At 36.6% G+C, this 18,880-nt stretch overlaps 1 protein-coding gene across 1 annotated transcript in view; it reads left to right on the plus strand.

Annotated features, from left to right (window-relative positions):
• Positions 1–18,880, plus strand: part of LOC102255541 (ephrin type-A receptor 6) — a 994,071-nt gene that overhangs the window by 587,373 nt on the left and 387,818 nt on the right. The gene's annotated exons all lie outside the window — the stretch shown is intronic.

The raw sequence follows: 18,880 nt of genomic DNA on the forward strand, positions 1-18,880 counted from the left end.
GGCGGCGGGGGGCCGGAGGGGTACCTCCCATGTGCTGAAATTGGGCAAGAACAAGCGGCTTTACCAAGCCAGGCAGTCTGTCTCCGGCCATGAACTTCCCAGGCTGATGTTGTAACGAAGAAATCACTCCTTGCCTTGGATGGTGTGGTCTGAGTCTCCCGGGTGAATCAAATCCCCACTGATTCCCACCACCCGACTATGGGACTCCCCTTCCCTTCTCTGTTTCTCTGGATTGGGGATCCTTGAATGGAGCTGAGACACCACCCTCCCAGGGGGAGGGGGATCCGCTGCTGCAATATTCCTTCGCTTCCCAGCTAGGCACCTACCCACGGGAGCTCACACTCCCCATGTCTCCTCCTGTCTTTCCTCCATGTTTCCTGTTCTCAGTATTTCAGATCAGATACAGTTCAACTGATCTTTCAAGCCAATTGCTCTACAATCTGATCCGCAGTTGGAAGCAAAAGGAAGGAGTTTCCAGCTACTTGGCAACCATCTTGGAATCCATTTGTCGAATATTAACACTTATAAACAAAGTAGTGCAACTAGTGCTTAGACGTGTCAGGCACATTTCAGTTCTCTTCGCAACACAGGGCCTCTGCATACTTGAGCTTCCTTTTCTTCAGTAAAATTTTTTATATTGAAAGTCTTGGGAATCTCATGAAGAGTTTTCTCCTTGATCATATTGACAATAGCCTTGCAGATAATACCAAGCAAACCTTTGATGTCTAAGTACTTCACAACCAGAATAAACTCAAAAAGTGTTCCTTTTGGTCAACTTCCAGGAATTTCTAGTCCCAAACAGGGACGGTTTGCTTTTCTTTGTTCTCATCATCCCCAGGAGAAGGGTCATCTTTGTGGCGGGTGCACCATAAATGACCTTTTAAAATGTTGCTGAATTAGCCTTCGGTTGAGGAGCTTGATCATCATGTTCTTAACCATCCATTCCCAAACCTTATAACATGCTTTTGATAGTTACACAATTTGTTTACATAATCTGGGACTATTTGCTATTTACAACAAAATTTTAAATCATAGCATGCATGTTATTTTGCACTTTGTTTTGCCACTTTAAATGTTATGCTTATTTCCCCATGTCTGTATGGCTACATCGTTTTTTTAAAAGCTTCATTGAGATCTATTGTATGGATTTCTTTTAAGTATCCAAACTTTCTTTAATGAAACAGTAAAATTTGTATATAAAACTTTACTCATTCATTATATTATTTCAAAGATTTATGTTTTTGCAAGCTTTATGGCTTTGCTGCTTACAACTTAACAAAAGGAAGATAAACAATCCAATCAAAAAATGGGCAAAGGACCTAAATAGACACCTTTTAAAAGAGGACATTCAGAAAGCCAAGAGACATATGAAAACATGCTCAAAGTCACTAATCATCCGAGAGATGCAAATCAAAACAACAATGAGGTACCATCTCACACCTGTCAGAATGGCTATCATCAACAAATCAACAAACGACAAGTGCTGGAGAGGATGTGGAGAAAAAGGAACACTCGTGCACTGCTGGTGGGAATGCAGACTGGTGCAGCCACTATGGAAGACAGTATGGAGTTTCCTCAAAAAACAAAACATGGAACTCCCATTTGACCCTGTGATCCCACTTCTAGGAATATATCCCAAGAAACCAAAAACACCAATCAGAAAGGATATATGCACCCCTATGTTCATAGCAGCACAATTCACCATAGCTAAGATTTGGAAACAGCCTAAGTGCCCATCAGTAGATGAATGGATTAGAAAACTGTGGTACATCTACACGATGGAATACTATGCTGCTGTAAAAAAGAAGGAACTCTTACCATTTGCAACAGCATGGATGGAACTGGAGAGCATTATGCTAAGTGAAATAAGCCAGTCAATGAAGGAAAAATACCACATGATCTCACACATTCATGGATAATAGAGACCATTATAAACTTTTGAACAATAATAGATACAGAGGCAGAGCTGCCTCAAACAGATTGTCAAACTGCAGCGGGAAGGCCGGGGAGGGTTGGGGGGCAGGAGGGAAGGGGGTAAGAGATCAACCGAAGGACTTGTATGCATGCATACAAGCATAACCAATGGACATAAGACACTGGGGGGTAGGGGAGGCCAGGGGATTGTCAAGGAAAATCTAATAAAAAAAAAAATAAAAGTGCTTTTGGGGAAATTGCAGTTCCAATTAGACCCATAGGCCATCATCCCAGCAAACTCATGGCCAACCATTTGAACATTGTGTCACTAGGGACATGTTTGCCATTTTGAGTAAGTGGTGCTAAGTGACTGCTCTTCAACTGCAGGTCACTATGACTTTTTGTATGAGAAATTGATGGGTTGCTAACATTGGCTGAAACAGATAAATGCTGACCTCATGTACAGCTCTGTCAATTGGGGGAAAAGGAGACATATGCAAAACTTTAGACAATAAAAAAATGCAAATTTAAATATATATATGAAGATAATGTAAGGAGCCTCTGGGACAACTTCAATTGTACCAATATTCGCATTATGGGGGTTCCAGAAGAAAAGAGAGAGCAAGATATCAAAAACCTATTTGAAAAAATATTAGCAGAAAACTTCCCCTACCTGGTGAAAGAAATAGACTTACAAGTCCAGGAAGCACAGAGATTCCCAAACAAGAGGAACCCAAAGAGGACCACACCAAAACACAAGTCAGCTGCATGAGAAGTTAGCCCAGACTCTCATGTCACCCACTATAGCTACACCAGCACCACTCGCTCATCTCACACTGGTGGCCATACTGTCAGGCTCCCATATAACCAGCTAAAGGAGGAAGAAAAATCCTGAATTTGGTTTGCAGATGGTTTGCTTGACATAAAGGTACAAGTAAAAAATGGAAAGTGGCTACAATACAGCTTCACTCAGGGTTAACCTTGAAAGACAATGGAGAACAGAAAAATACCCAATGGAGAGAACTATAGGATATGCACATGGCCAGCTACTTTGTGTGAGAGGAGATTGTACAGTTTGTAAGAACATGAATGAACCTTGAGGGTATTACTCTCAGTGAAATAAGCCAGTCTCAAGAGGTATCTAAAATAGTCAAACTCTGGAGGTGGAAAAAGACATAGAGGGGATAAATGGTGATGAAATCTTTTTAATTTAATTTAAAAAAAATAAAATAGTCAAACTCAAAAAAAATATATTATTTAAGATGATATTAGACATTTATTTATACATGACTTTCCTGGTTATTGTAATAGAATTTTTTCTTTTTTTTTTTTTGATAGTATTTAAGTTGCCTTATCTTTCTATTCCTGGAACAAGATGCAAACTATTTGATGAATCAACTGAGGCCCAGCATGAGAAACTGTGTACAAATAAAACTAGCATATTATATTTAAAATCTATTTATATAATTTTCATATGTAATTTACATAATTGAACAGTTCAAATAATAGTACTTTTTGCCTAGATGAATAACCAGAAACCAATGTTCTTGATTTTAATATAATGGGATGCTATGAATATATAAATAAGGAAATTATTTGAAGTAAAGATGAGAAGGCACAAATTCTTTTAAAAAAATATGTTTTTATTGACTTTAGAGAGAGGAAGAGAGAGATAAAACATCGATCTGCTGCCTCCTGCACGCCCCTGAGCCTGAAACATGGGCATGTGCTCTGACCAGGAATTGAACCAATGACCTCTTGGTTCAGGGGTCAACACTCAACCACTGAGCCACACCAGCCGGACAAGAGACAAATTCTTGATCTTTTTCCAGGGCCAAGCAAAATTTCTGCAATTTTAGTGAATAGTATTTTAAGTTCCTAGAAAATACTGGTACAACATATTTTTTTACTGTAACTTGACAGGTAATAATAAGGTCAGCAGATTCTCAGACTGATCTAATTTGAGAATTAAATATATAATTTCCATCATTATATTTCAAAGAAACTGCATTTTTATAGCATCTGTCATATAAACAGTTTCTCAAATGCCTCTGGAATGATAAAATCGCCAGTAGAGGTGTATGGTATAAATTACTGAAAACAGCAGCCTAAAGACAAGCTTAACAGTGAGCACATTAAATGAGCCAGTCATAAGACTAATAATAAAATAGAAGTAAAAAAGGCACAGATTATACTAAAAAGGAACTTTAAAGATAATGCTTCAGGTCTTACTCTGTATACTAGTAATTAAGTGCTGACAGTGCTGTATCATTTTGACTCATCATTAATAAAGTGATTTTTCACTGTGGCCTGCACAAGTAGTGTGCAAATATTTCCACACATTTTTCACCAATGTCTTGTCAAGCTTCCTGCTTGCATCATATGGCATGGAAGAAATAGAGTGAGCAAGCTTTGTGTTACCCGATGTTAATATTTCCTTGGGAGAGATGCTTGAAATTCAAAGCTAAAGGCTTCTTTAAAAAAATGTAATAACATTAACTCTAAGGAAAGACTGAAAAAAATTAATCCTATATCACCTATAACTTAAGGTGATATAATCAAAAAGAGGATAATCTCCTTTTTTCTAATAAGAAAGGCAGAAATTTTTAAAAAATAACAGATTATAGATTAAATAAGAAAAATATATAAGAGCAGGGTATTTAAATATTTTTTAAAAAATAAACAGAATGAGCCCTAGCCGGTTTGGCTCAATGGGTAGAGCGTCAGCCTGCGGACTCAAGGGTCCCAGGTTCGATTCCGGTCAAGGGCATGTACCTTGGTTGCGGGCACATCCCCAGTGGGAGTGTGCAGGAGGCAGCTGATCGATGTTTCTCTCTCATCAATGTTTCTAGCTCTCTATCCCTCTCCCTTCCTCTCTGTTAAAATCAATAAAATATATTTTAAAAAATAATAAAATAAACAGAATGAATACTTTTTTAAAATTAATAAATATAGCCCAGCTGGTGTTGCTCAGTGGTTGAACATTGACCTATGAACCAAGAGGTCATGGTTCCATTCCCAGTCAGGGCACATGCCTGATTTCGGGCTTGATCCCCAGCAGGGAGTGTGCAGGAGGCAGCTGATGGATGTTGAAGTTTCTCTTTCATAGATGTTTCTATCTCTCTCTCCCTCTCCCTTCCTCTCTTTCTCTAAAAATCAACAAAAACATATTTTTTAAAAAGTAATAAATATATCAAATGAATTATGTAATTAAATCGGTGTTTTTAAACCTGCTTTAGAAACTTATTTTTTAAAACTCCCCCACTTCCCCTACTTAACTGTAAATGTATCCAAAATGTTTCCTATTGCTACTATAACAAATTATCACAAACTTGTCTCAAAAACAACATGTTGCCCTGGCCTGTGTGGCTCAGTTGGTTGGAGTGTTGTTCTGTACACCAAGATGTTGTGGGTTCAGTTCCAGTCAGGGCACATGCCCAGGTTTCAGGTTCAATCCCCGGTCGGGGTGTGTGCAGGAGGCAGCTGATCAATGTTTCTCTCTCACATCAATGTCTCTTTCTCTCTCAATCTCTGTAAAAATAAAAAAAATTAAAAAATTTTAAAAAAGAACATGTTTATTATCTTACAGTCTGGATGTCAGAAGACCAAAATCAGTCTTACAAGGTAACAGGAGTGCTTGTTCCTTCCAGAGGGTCTAGGGGAAATCTATTCCTTCCCCTTTTTAGCTTCTGCACCCTTTGGCTCATAGCCTTCTCTTCAATAGACAAGTTTCCTATTGTACTTACATTGGGCAGTCCAGGTCAATCTCCCCATCTCAAAATCCTTAATTTAAAAACAGCCAAATCCCTTTACCATAGAAGAATATTCTCAGATTCTGGAGATTATAATGTGTACATATTTGGGGGCCATTAGTCACACTATCACAGCTGTCATATGGTTTAACATACCACAGTCTTATTCTCAGGTAGAAAAAGAGACAGAAATTTGAAAGAAATAAAGCACTAAATCTGTATATAAGCATCACATATATATTTTAAATTCATAACCAGGTTTCAACCACATGGGGAAGTAGATAACAATATATATTATCATTATCTCTGATTATAGAAAAAAAAAATCAAAGGAAAAGCACATGTGGCAGATATTTTAAGATATACTACCCAAGACAGAGCAGGGTAACGATTAAAAAACCAGCTCTGAGACTCCGCGGAGTTCTGGAAGGTGGAGCCCTGCGAGTTCCCACAGCCTCCCAGGCTCTTGTTTACACACTCCCTCTTAAATCTGTGAGTTTGATTGTTGACCCCAGTGCATGTGATTGCCCAGTTGGGGTCGCTAGCGGAGCTTGTAGGGGAAGATTGTTTTTGGGGAGCCTGGAAAACAGAGCTGAGAGTGGCGACTGGTGAAACAGATCTGGGCGGAGCTGGTTCAGGTACAATAGAGAACTCCTGGTCAGAGAGGACTTAAAGCCTTGGAGGTCAATCCAGACACACTGCCACCCAGAGGCAGAGCCACGAACTGACTCTTCTGTACATACAAATACAGCAGTAAGGGGAACCAATACGGCCTGCCTTAAAATCAGGACTGTGGCTTACAACACGGAGGAACAGTGTATCAGAGGGAAATTCAACATTCTCCTGAATTCCGGGCGTGCCAAAAAGAAGAGTAGAAGATCTGAAGCACCTGCATTACTGCACATTTTTATTTTATTTTTTTTTAATTAATTACTTTTTCACCTTTTAACTAAGAAAACATTGTTTTTCTTTTTTTTTTCCATCACCTGATTTTACCCTTTCAACTACTACATTTTTATTTTTAACTAGTATTATTACCGCTACCATTTTACCATTTTTTAAAGTGTCATTTTCTTTTCTTTTATTTTTTTTATTTTTTTATTTTGGGACTAATGTCCTCCATTCTATTTTCATCGTTCCTTTAGCAACATTTTTCTCTACCTCAATTTGCCTCTGTGCTAAACCCTCTTCCCCACTTTTTCCCTTTTGTTGTCCTGTTTCTCTTACCCTACTCCAGCTTTAGATTTTCCCTATTCTTTTTACCCCCTGTCAAAATTTCACCCTACTTATATACCCTATGTCCAATCCCCTGCTCTAAATCCTTATACACCTTTCCCTTATCTTCCTTCACTATCCAAATTTTTTTCTTCTTCTTCTTCTTTTCTCTCTCTATTGTTTATTGTTGTTTGCTCGATTGACGAGTATATTGGGGGTTTTTTTAGGATCGTTTGTGAGGTTAGTCTGCTTATTCTTTTTATTTTTCTCCCCCCGCCCCCCGGTTATTTCTGTGCTTCTGTTTTCCCTTGCGTCGCTTGATATTATTGGTTGTTTGTAGTTTGTATTCATCTCCAGGAATCTGCTGCTGTAAATTGTTGGTATTAGTGGCGGTTCTATAGGAGTTTTCCCCTCATATAAATAGTCTCTTCCCCTCTTATACTTCACTCTCTTTTCTCTCTTACTTTTTTTTTCCTCTTCTTTTTTTCCCTCCCTTTTTCCAATTTTATTTTTGCACTCCTTTTTTTTCTTTTCTTTTTTCTTTCTTTCTTTTTTCTCTTCTACCTTTTTCTCTTCTTTCTTCCTTATCTCCTAACTCTCTTAGCTCGGGTGGCCACCTTTATTTGGGGTTATTGATATCGTAAATACATTCGTGTTCAGTGCCTGGTACGTTGTGCCTTGTTGTGTTGTATTTTGTGCCTTTAAATCAACGCAGCAGATTCAAGCAACAGCGGCCTCCTGATCTCCACACGCTCTGTCTGGGGAACAGTTACTGTGTGTGAAGCCTCCCTCCACCTGCCAGAAGAGCCACCACAGCTGTGAACAGCACCCACCAGAGGCCCTGCTATCAACGGAGGAGCCACTGCTACCACAACCGCCCAAGGAGCAACCACACCCCGAGGAACCACTGCCACCCAGGGAGCAGCCACTGAACGACTCAACAACTAGATATGTCAGTGAGATCAAACATGGGTAGACAAAGAAACCCCCAAAGGAAAGAAAAGGAGGACTCGCCAGAAAAGCAGCTAAGTGAGACAGAGGCATGCAACATGACGGAAAAAGAATTCAGAATAAGGGTCCTAGAGTACATGCACCGGTCGGAGGAAAAAATCAATACCATATGCAAGAAGCTAGAAGAATCAGATGAAAAATTCAATACCATATGCAAGAAGCTAGAAGAATCAGATGAAAAATTCAATACCATATGCAAGAAGCTAGAAGAATCAGATGAAAAATTCAATACCATATGCAAGAAGCTAGAAGAATCAGATGAAAAATTCAATACCATATGCAAGAAGCTAGAAGAATCAGATGAAAAATTCAATACCATATGCAAGAAGCTAGAAGAAACAGATGAAAAAATCAACAACTTAAGTAAGGCCCAAGAAGAAATGAAGAGTGATATAGCTGCCATAAAAAACTCCATTGAAAGTATCAACAGTAGACTAGGAGAAGCGGAGGACCGAATTAGTGAATTAGAAGACAAGGAAGCAAAACACACCCAAACTATACTGCAAATGGAGAAAAAAATTAAAAGACAGGAGGAGAGCCTAAGGGAGCTTTGGGACAACATGAAACGAAACAACATACGAATAATAGGGGTGCCAGAACAACAGAAAGATGAACATGGATTAGAAAACCTATTCGAAGAAATAATATCAGAAAACTTCCCTGAGGTGGGGAAGAAAAAAGTCACACAAGCCCAGAGAGTCCCAAACAAGGTGAATCCGAAAAGACCCACACCAAGACACATCATAATTACCATGGCAAATGTTCAGGACAAAGAGAGAATCTTACAGGCTGCAAGAGAGAGACGGAAAGTTACATACAAGGGATCTCCCATTAGATTATCAAATGATTTCTCAACAGAAACACATCAGGCCAGAAAAGAATGGACAGAAATCTACAAAGTGATGCAAAGCAAAGGACTGAATCCAAGAATACTCTATCCAGCAAGGCTATCATTCAAAATTGAAGGGGAAATAAGAAGCTTCACAGACAAAAAAAGGCTAAGGGAGTTTATCACCACCAAGCCAGCCATGCAAGAAATGCTAAAGGGACTGGTGTAAAAAGAAGAAATAACAAGCTCAGAAAGAAAACAGCCACACACACAAAAAAAGAAATGGCTACAAACAAGTACCTTTCAATAATAACTTTAAATGTAAACGGACTAAATGCTCCAACCAAAAGACATCGAGTGGCTGAATGGATAAAAAAACATGACCCATACATCTGCTGTCTACAAGAGACCCACCTCATTAGAAGGGACTCACACAGACTGAAAGTGAAGGGATGGAAAAATATCTTTCACGCAAATGGAAAGGAAAAGAAAGCTGGGGTAGCAATACTTATATCGGACAAAATACATCTCAAAGTGAAGGCCATAACCAGAGATAAGGAAGGCCACTTCATAATACTAAAGGGATCAATACAACAAGAAGATATAACCCTGGTAAACATATATGCACCCAATGCAGGAGCACCCAAATTCATAAAAAAACTCCTGGAAGATATCAAAGGAGAGATCGACAACAATACAATCATAGTAGGGGACTTTAATACACCACTGACACCACTGGATAAGCCCGCTAGACAAACAATCAGCAAAGAAACAGCAATCCTAAATGACTCACTAGATCAGATGGACTTAATTGACATCTTCAGAACACTTCACCCCAAAGCCATGGAATATACATTCCTCTCAGGTGCTCATGGGACATATTCAAAAATAGACCACATATTGGGTCACAAGCAAAGTCTCCACAAATTCAAGAAGATTGAAATCATAAAAAGCTTCTTCTCAGACCACGATGGCATAATGTTAGAAATAAACTACAATAAAAACAACCCAAAATACTCAAACACTTGGAAGCTGAATAGCATGTTATTAAATATTGATTGGGTTACCAATGACATCAAAGAAGAAATTAAAAACATCCTGGACACTAATGACAATGAAAACACAACAATCCAAAACCTATGGGACACAATGAAAGCAGTCCTGAGAGGGAAGTTTATAGCTCTACAGGCCTACCTCAAAAAACAAGAAAAAATGGTAGTAAATCATCTAACTCTACAACTCAAAGAATTAGAAAGAGAGCAACAAGAAAACCCCAGAGTGAGCAGAAGGAAGGAGATAATAAAGATTAGAGCAGAAATAAATGACATAGAGACCAAAAAAACAATACAGAAAATCAATGAAACCAAGAGCTGGTTCTTTGAAAGGATAAACAAGATCGACAAACCTCTAGCCAGGCTCACCAAGAAGCAAAGAGAGAGGACCCAAATAAACCAAATCAGAAACGATAGAGGCGAAATAACAACAGACCCCACAGAAATACAAATGATTGTTAAACAATACTATGGACAGCTCTACTCCAACAAACTAGACAACCTGGAGGAAATGGACAAATTCCTAGGAAAATACAACATTCCAAAACTCAATCAGGAAGAATCTAAAAATCTCAATAGGCCAATAACTATGGAAGAAATTGAAGCAGTCATCAAAAAGCTCCCAGCAAACAAAAGCCCAGGACCAGATGGCTTCTCAGGGGAGTTTTACCAAACTTTCAAGGAAGAACTAAAACCTATCCTCCTCAGACTACTACAAAAAATTCAGGAGGAAGGAACACTTCCAAGCTCATTCTATGAAGCCAGCATCACCCTAATACCAAAACCAGGTAAAGACAACACAATGAAAGAGAATTACAGGCCAATATCCCTCATGAACATAGATGCCAAAATCCTCAACAAAATCTTAGCAAATCGGATCCAACAGTACATCAGAAAGATCATACACCATGACCAAGTAGGATTTATCCCAGGAATGCAAGGATGGTACAACATCCGTAAATCAATAAACGTAATACATCACATAAACAAATTGAAAGAAAAAAACCACATGGTCATATCAATTGATGCAGAAAAAGCATTCGACAAAATCCAACACCCATTTTTGATAAAAACTCTCAGCAAGGTGGGAATAGAAGGATCATACCTCAACATAATAAAAGCCATATATGACAGGCCCACAGCCAACATCATACTCAATGGACAAAAACTAACACCATTTCCCCTAAGAACAGGAACAAGACAGGGATGCCCACTCTCACCACTCCTGTTCAACATAGTCCTGGAAGTATTAGCCATTGCAATTAGACAAGAAGAAGAAATAAAAGGCATCCAAATTGGAAAAGAGGAAGTAAAACTGTCCTTATTTGCAGACGACATGATATTATACATACAAAACCCTAGAGACTCCATCAAAAAACTACTAGACTTAATACATGAATTTGGCAATGTAGCAGGATACAAAATTAACCCCAAGAAATCTGAGGCATTTCTATACACCAATAGTGAACTTTCAGAAAGAGAGATTATAAAAACAATCCCATTTACCATCGCACCAAAAAAATTAAGATACCTAGGAATAAACTTAACTAAAGAGGTAAAAGACCTCTACTCAGAAAACTACAGGACATTGAAAAAAGAGATAGAGGAAGACATAAAGAGATGGAAGAACATACCATGTTCTTGGATTGGTAGAATCAACATCATTAAAATGTCCATACTACCCAAAGCAATCTATAAATTCAACGCACTTCCCATTAAAATACCAATGGCCTACTTCAAAGATCTAGAACGAACTCTCCAAAAATTCATCTGGAATAAAAAAAGACCCCGAATAGCTGCAGCGATCCTGAGAAAGAACAAAGTAGGTGGGATCTCAATGCCAGATATCAAGCTGTATTACAAAGCCACTGTTCTCAAAACTGCCTGGTACTGGCACAAGAACAGACATATAGATCAGTGGAATAGAATAGAGAGTCCAGAAATTAGCCCGAACCAATATGCTCAATTAATATTTGACAAAGGAGGCAAGAACATACAATGGAGCCAAGATAGTCTCTTCAATAAATGGTGTTGGGAAAATTGGACAGATATATGCAAGAAAATGAAACTAGACCACCAACTTACACCATACACAAGAATAAACTCAAAATGGATAAAGGACTTAAATGTACGACAGGAAACCATAAAAATTCTAGAAGAATCCAAAGGCAACAAAATCTCAGACATATGCCAAAGCAATTTCTTCACTGATACAGCTCCTAGGGCAGTTGAAACTAAAGAGAAAATGAACAAATGGGACTACATCAAAATAAAAAGCTTCTGCACAGCAAAAGAAACCATCAACAAAACAACAAGAAAACCCACTGCGTGGGAAAACATATTTGCCAACGTCATATCTGATAAGGGCCTAATCTCCAAAATTTATAGGGAACTCATACAACTTAACAAAAAGAAGATAAACAATCCAATCAAAAAATGGGCAAAGGATCTAAATAGACACCTTTCAAAAGAGGACATTCAGAAAGCCAAGAGACATATGAAAACATGCTCAAAGTCACTAATCATCCGAGAGATGCAAAATAAATAATTAAAAAAAAAGATATACTACCCAAAGCACAATACATTTAACGAACATGTCCAAAAAACAAGACATAGCTCACACTTTGAAGTATGCTCAGGTTTCAAAATGTTAATTCACATAAATATCACATTTACAAAATTTCACAGTAAAATTATGTTATTGATTATGGCATGTATCTCAACATCTATAGAAAAAAAAACATTACTACATGTTTTTGCTTGGTAGTTATGCCCATTGGTTCATTATCACAGAAAAAGAGGACAATCAGTCTTAAATGTATGTTCTGATTTGTGCTTCCTGGTAAATATTACTTATGTATTAGATGCCCAGGTGCACGAAATTTGTGCACTGGAGGAGGGGGGGGGGTCCTTCTACCTGGCCTGCCCCCTCTTGCAGTCCAGGACTGCTCAGGGGATGTCCACCTGCTGGCTTAGACCCGATATAGCCAGAAGCAGGGCTCACTGCTCCTTAGCGCTGCTGCGGAGGCGAGAGAGGTTCCCACCACCGCTGCTCCACCCACCAGCTCTGAGCCTGGCCTCTGGCTGAGCAGCGCACTGACTACCAGGGGGAAGCTCCTGTGTTGAGCGTCTGCACCCTGGTGGTCAGTGTGCATCATAGTGACCAGTTGTTCCGCAGGTCGTTCTGCCATTTGGTCAATTTGCATTTTAGGGTTTTATTATATAGGATTAGATTAGTGTTTTTTATTTACATTTCATCATGTTGTTGATTGTATTTCCCCTAAAACTACACATACACACACACACACACACACAGCTTTCTGGACATAGGCACAGGGTAAAAAGGAAGGGAAAAGGGTAAAGAGAAGAGGTAAGAGCACTGAAAGGAAATGAAGAATGAAGAGAGGAAGGAAGAAAGAGGGAGAGAAAGAAGGGAGAAAAGGAAGAAAAAAGAGAGATAAGAAAGAGGATGATAGATGAGCAAAGTGGAAGAGTTAATTTCATTTATGCTGAAGGTCAGAATTAGGAACTAGGGGGAAGTTGCAGGAAGAAAACAAATTTCATGTGAGGACTTTTTTTTAACAATTAGAGATTTTCAAAAAGGAATGGATTTCCTTGTGAAGTAGACTCTACTGCAACTGCTGAAGCAAGAAGTGGATAATCAGCTCTCAGGGATGTGGTGAGGGATGTTCTGCATTGCTGAAGATATATGAAATGGCTTATAAGGTTTACCTTAATACTAAGATTCTATCATTTAACATTCACTATTAAGGTTTTAATTATCACAGAAACGTGTGCACAAGAGTATCCTCTCATTCTCTCTTCCTTTAATTTCTCTTTTTTTTACCCAACACACACGTACTCACACACATACACATATCTCAATATATAAACTATGCCCATATTCTCAGTAAATGATTATTAGCAATATTTGATAGATCTTTAGGAAAATACATAAACTCATGATCCATATGATAAATCTTGATTACATTCTCAAAATAAGATATATATATAATTCAAATGTGTCATTATTTGATATTAAAAATATCAAAAAACAGATTCAAAAGCAAAGAAGATATTTGTGACTTTGCCTCATTCCTCACTTCTAGTTCTGAACACAGATTTTAATTTTGTACAGATTACAACACTAAGATTGATTTTAAGAGGAAATGCAGCAAAAATGTTAATTTTCTACTTTTTTCTTGACATTTTGAGTTAATATCAAAATTCACTCTCACATCTCATCACTAAACTATTGCTGACTCCTCTAAGCTTTAACTTCCTCATCTTTAAAATAGGGATAACCTCAGATTAAATAGGAGCAAAATAATTAGAATAATTTAATATTTCTTTGGGTATCTCCACATAAGCATAAGAAAATAATGATTGTCTAGATGTGAAAAAGATCTCTTTTGTTAACTAATTCTGTTACATGCTTTTCTTTTCACATTTTTAATAGACCTTTTGGTAAACTATTTGAGATTCAGAAAATGTAGTAATTAGAACGGTTTGCTTTAAAGCCATTTTAAAGAATGTAGCAGTCATTTTTCTTGAAGGTCAAAGCTAAGATTTTGAAGGCTTATGAAAGGATGTGTATCAGAAATATAATCCTACTGAGAACTATAGTGAGTACATAATTTTACTCAGGAAACATTGTTTGAGTCTTCACGTCTTTCACTGAGCCTCTGATCTGACAAAATCCAAAAGATATTATTTCCCTGACTATTTCTTTCCTTCACTGACTTTTTAGAATCATAAGTAAAAATCAATAGTTGTCCTTCTGTGCTCTAAAATTAGTTTTTTCTTATGTTGAGGAATTATGTATTTTCTGCTTTATATTCATTGGAACTACAGTGTTGTCCCAAAATGCCAAATTCAGATGCTCCATAAACTTGGGTTATGCAGAAAACAAATTTGTTAAATATAATCAAAACAAACACTTGAGGTTTTCTATATTGAAGCTTTGTTTTAAAATGAAATTCTGTATGGTGTTGGATTTCTTTGCAAATAGAAAAGGGAGCCTTTGGGGTATATATCGACTTATAAATTGTTTCCAACAGCCTCTGCTTTAACTCAATAACTATTTAAAATGTGTGCCTAGTGTGTATTGATATAGCTCTTTTCAAAAGCAATACATTATTACATAGTATGGCGCAGAAAATCCAAATTAATTGAAGCAATTTTCTCTATAAAATATTTAAGAAAATCTAAAATGTGTCCATAAAATCTGAGAACACTAACAGGACAATATTGGAATTTCAACATCCAATATTAAAGGAAAAACTTAATAAAGTATCCACATAATTTAATAATTTAACTATTAAAGTAATAACTATGGAGTCCATATCAAAATGTGGACTGAGGTTTACAATATGGTTAAAAATAGAATTATAGCCCTAGCTGGTTTTGCTCAGTGGATAGAGCGGCCTGTTGGCTGAAGGGTCCCAGGTTTGATTCTAGTCAAGGGCACATGCCTGGGTTGTGGGCTTGATCCCCATTAGGGGACATGCAGGAGGCAGCCAATCAATGATTCTCTCTCATCATTGATGTTTCTATCTCTCTTTCACTCTCCCTTACTCTCTGAAATCAATAAAGATATATTTTTTAAAAATAGAATTATATAAATGATATATATTTTAAAGATATGTAAAATATGGAAATTTACCTATGAAATAAATGTGCAAAAGTGAAGATTTTTTTTAGGCTTTATGTGGTTCTTGGACCCTACAGTCCATGTATAATTTACATAGCTAGAAAATAGATTCTCTTTATTTCTATTTTATAGACATATAGGAGAGGACTCATAAAATTTAGGTGCTATACCTATAAAATTAATTGACCATTGAAGAATTTTAAATAGAAAAGATAGTACCTATATTTGAATTAAAAGTTATTCTAATATACTGCTGCTATAATTGAATTTCTTACATGTTTTGAAAAGATTATATTATTTGATCTTGAATGCTAAATAATTATGAAGCAAAGTGTGATACACTGGTAATGTTGCTTTATGGCATTGTACATTAAACTGAAAATTAACTATAAGATGTATACATATGGAAAAGACATTTTCAAAAATTGTAATAAATTGACATACTTAAATCAATTTATAATTTGTATAATTCACTTGAGAATTTTAATTTTTCCATAAAGTGCTATCTAATACAGTATTACACTATAATTCAAAGAACATTAGTGTAGTTTCCAACATGGATAAATTTATTAATGGTAGCTTATTTGTAGTGCATATGATTCGATTAAAGAGTGAATTATCTGAGCACTTTTTCTTATTTACATTATCCATATCTGTTTTAGCTTCTATCACAAACTTTTCTGTTTCTTAGCAATTTCTATAATTATTATTCATGTTTAAGAATATGTTTTAGTCCTATAATGATGCTTTCATTCAACATCTGGAAAGGTTTTTAAATGTAGTTTCTAAAGTACTCATTTCCATAGAAGAACCAAACTTGTCATTCTCACAAATTTAAAAAAATTATTTTATCCTGAAGATAGAAAAGCAACATTCAGACATAAAACACCAAACTTAATACTTGAGTTTTTCTTAGAAATTTAAAGTATATTTGCCATGATCACAGAGAATCAATTTTTTTTCAAATCCTATTCTCACCAGTGACTGGTATATTTGAATGGTTTTCTGGAAATGAATTAGAAAGATATCATGAGTTCATGAATATATTTCTAATTTGAGTTTACTACTGTAGAGTTTTTACATACTTTATTGAACTGACATCTGTATTTCCTTTCTCGCTAGGAGAAAAGAAAAACCCTAGTTATCAATGACACCAACATAATTATTCATTTGCTTTATCCCTTAATATATAGACACTGGTTCTGAATTATAACTCCAATACCACCATCAATAATATCCTTACTAAAAATAATTTAATATTTTTGCAGTTTTTAAAATCTATAAAATATATCCCTTTGAGATGTATGTTAAGTTACTGTGTTTTAAAGTCACTTTAAGTAGTTCCTCTTGGAGTCTATGCATCCAATTCAATACACAGGTTTCTTTCTTTTATTTTTCTTCTTCTAATTTTTCAAAATTGCTTTTTTATTGTTGACAGTATTGCAGACATCTCCCCATTTTCCTGCCTTTGCCCCCCCCCCAACCTGCCTCAGCCCAAGCCTGCACCACATTATTGTCTGTGTCCATGGGCTATGTATATATGCATATATGTTCTTTGGATAATCTTTCCCGTCCCCCCGAACCACACTCCCCTCTGCCATTTGTCAGTCCATTTCATGTATTCATGCCTCTGGACCTACTTTGTTCACCAGTTTATTTTATTCATTAGATTCCACATATAAGTGAGATCATGTGATACCTGTCTTTCTCTGGCTTATTTCGCTTAGCATAATATTTTCAAAGTCCATCAATATTGTCACAAATGGTAAGAGTTCCTTCTTTTATACAGCCACATAGTATTCCATTGTGTAAATGTACCACAGCATTTTTATCCACTCATCAACTGATGGGTGCTTGGGCTGTTTCCAGATTTTAGCTACTGTAAATTGCGCTGCTCTGAACATAGGGGTGCATACATTCTTTCTGGTTGGTGTTTCAGGATTCTTAGGATATATTCCCAGAAGTGGGATCACTTCCATTTTTAACTTTTACTGTTTTCCACAGTTGCTGTACCAGTCGGTATTCCCACTAGCAGTATACTAGGGTTCCCTTTTTAAAATGTTAATTTGTTTTCTAACACTTAAAAATATTTACAGGATTCCAAAATGAATCTTAAAGGGAAGCTGTAGTCAGAGACATTTCGCTTTTAACCCTGTAGTGTCCATCCTATTTTCTTCTCATCCTATAGGGGTAACAGTTGTTATTGTTTTCTATTCCTAGATTTCTCCTTATATTGTATTTTATGTATTTTTCTCCACTTAAGTTTTATCACTTAAAAATATGTCCTGAAATAATGCCATTGTAGTATTTATAGATAGTCACAATTCCTTTTTACAACATCATAACTCTCTGATGGATGTAGCATGGTTTTTCAAATAGTCTGGTATTGATGGATATTTAAATTGTTTCCAATCATTACAAACAATTGTCAGTGAGTAGGCTTATAAATATATCACTTTGTTTTTTGTGCAATGTATCTTTAAGATGAATTCCAAAAAGCCAAAGTATAAATGAACATAGAATTGTCTTCAAATTGTTGAATTTCCCTTTATAAGAGTTGTACCATTTTGCATTTTTCCCACCTATGCATTTAAGTCCTTTTCCACCACAGCCTTTTGAACAGAGAACCTGGTATCAGATTTTTGGATTTTTTTGCCAACTTGGTAGATAAGGAATAGTATCTCAGTATATTTAATTTATATTATTCTTTTTATGAATGAGTTTTAACATCTATGTAAGAAACTTTTAAAATGTAGAAAACTTAAAATGAAAAATATTTTGTTATAAAAAATTTTTAAATATATATAATTTAGGTAAATTTGGGGAGTTTAATACAAGATTACTTTAGGATGAAGTTAGATTGTTAAAACAGTGATATATATATATAGAGAAAAAGACATGATTCTGAAAATAAACTTCAGAAATCAAGGATTTCAATTTTATTCAAATGCAACAGAAACCATGCAAATAATTCTTACATTGATAAGCAATAATTTACTGTAGTTAAGAAGTTTGTGATATAAATTTTTATAAAGTACTAACACTTTATTAAGTCCTAAATAGTTTTATAGAGAGGAAGGAAGAGAGAGAGAAACATCCATTTGTTGTTCTATTTATTTATGCATTCATTGGGTGATTCTTGTATTTGCCCTGACCAGGGATGGAATCTGCAACCTTGGCTTAGCAAGACGATGCTCTAGCCCAGTGGCCGGCAAACTGCAGCTCGTGAGCCACATGTGGCTCTTTGGCCCCTTGAGTGTGGCTCTTCCACAAAATACCGACTTCTGTGCATGGGCCACGAAGTTTCAATCGCACTGTACGTGCGCACCCGCACGTGGTATTTTGTGGAAGAGCCACACTCAAGGGGCCAAAGAGCTGCATGTGGCTCGCCAGCTGCAGTTTGCCGGCCACTGCCTAGCCAACTGAGCTATCTGGCCAGGGTCTAAGAAGTTTG

The sequence above is a fragment of the Myotis brandtii genome, unplaced genomic scaffold (assembly GCF_000412655.1).
Source record: "Myotis brandtii unplaced genomic scaffold, ASM41265v1 scaffold63, whole genome shotgun sequence".
In the NCBI taxonomy this organism is placed as follows: domain Eukaryota; kingdom Metazoa; phylum Chordata; class Mammalia; order Chiroptera; family Vespertilionidae; genus Myotis; species Myotis brandtii.